The sequence below is a fragment of the Perognathus longimembris genome, unplaced genomic scaffold (genome assembly GCF_023159225.1).
Source record: "Perognathus longimembris pacificus isolate PPM17 unplaced genomic scaffold, ASM2315922v1 HiC_scaffold_170, whole genome shotgun sequence".
In the NCBI taxonomy this organism is placed as follows: domain Eukaryota; kingdom Metazoa; phylum Chordata; class Mammalia; order Rodentia; family Heteromyidae; genus Perognathus; species Perognathus longimembris.
In genome coordinates, this window is record NW_025956727.1 from 26,553 (window position 1) to 27,915 (window position 1,363).

The 1,363-nt window shown below is 43.4% G+C and overlaps 1 pseudogene; it reads right to left on the minus strand.

Annotated features, from left to right (window-relative positions):
- Positions 1 to 301: 301 nt before the first annotated feature.
- On the minus strand, positions 302 to 1,041 carry LOC125344613 (annotated as a pseudogene).
- Positions 1,042 to 1,363: the final 322 nt, after the last annotated feature.

Sequence of the window (1,363 nt, forward strand, 5' to 3'; positions counted from 1 at the left end):
GCAGCAGAGTAACCTAGATGACTTCTCTTCATCTATTAAATGAGTGTTACTTTTAAATCAAAATGTGAGGGAAAATTCATTTTTCACCCCTTATGCACCACTGAAAAAAAAAGCATAATCCTCTAAATGTTTTTAAAAATTCCCTTACAGTGTTATTTCTTCTAGACATCTGAGTGAGTGGAGAAAAAAAATGATTAAGAAACTATCATTCACCTCGGCCCTCTTCCTTCAGCTCCAATCCTTCATCTGCCAATTTGTGACCTATGGAACTGTGGAGCTGTCAACATCTGTCAACATCTCTTCAAAGATCAGCATCACTGAAATTTAACCCTGGCAACGCAATTCTGATTTGTTCGGTGTGGCTAGTAGCAATCAAGCAAATTCCTTTCGAGATAATTGGTGAATGGTCCTCTAGTGGTTGAGAGTTCTTTATTGCCACTTCGAGGTGCTCAATCAATAAGTCAATGCCAAAACAAAAACAAAAACGTGACTTCTTCTGAAACACCTAATAAGTTAATGCCATCATTTACAATGAGATGTCCATGACGCAAGTAGTTAAAAATGGGTTCAAAATACTCAGGACTTCCATCCATTAAGAAAGCTCCTCTGTGATCTTGCTTATTCCCTCAGACATACACATCTGTCCTTGACCATGTGGGCCAGCATACTTACTGTCAGGTTCTTTATTCCCTAAGGTGCTCTGTGTAAAGTACCTCCCTCCGACATTTAAGGTTAGCCAATCTGTGTTAGACCCAAACAGTCCTTCAATGATTTAGAATCTGTCTGTGGATCCATAAATGGCTGTCCTTCACACACAAAGACACCATCCCTGATCAAAGCAATGTCATTAATCAGTCCACCTTTCCCGTTGAACACACTGGTGGCTTTCGTGCCAGGTTTACTGCTAGCCACAGAAAGAAAATCCGATAACGTTCCATACACAACACCCACCTTCCCGTTCTTGGAGCTGCCGTTTAGGAACAAGGTCTTTCGCATCCTAGGGTGGCCCCCTCGTCCAGAGTGAGCTGCCACCTGCACCATGGGCTCTCTGTCCACTTCCTTCTCCTCCTGCCCAACCCCTCCCTCCACCCACTGGGACTCCTCACCTTCCTGCCCTGGCTGACTCCTTTGCGGGCACTCACTCACACTCCACAGTCCCACACCCCACTGCCTCCAAGTCCCAATTAAAACTGTGGGGCCTAGCGGTCTTAATGCCTAATGTATGAAAGGAGTGCCTCCTGTTTTCCAAGTTAAATATTCGTGAGTTCCAGAAAACATCAGTAACACATCTAATCTGTCTGTTTTGTAGAAAAGTTGGAATGTGTTATTCAGATGTAGGGATGAAATTTTTGGCAACAAAACT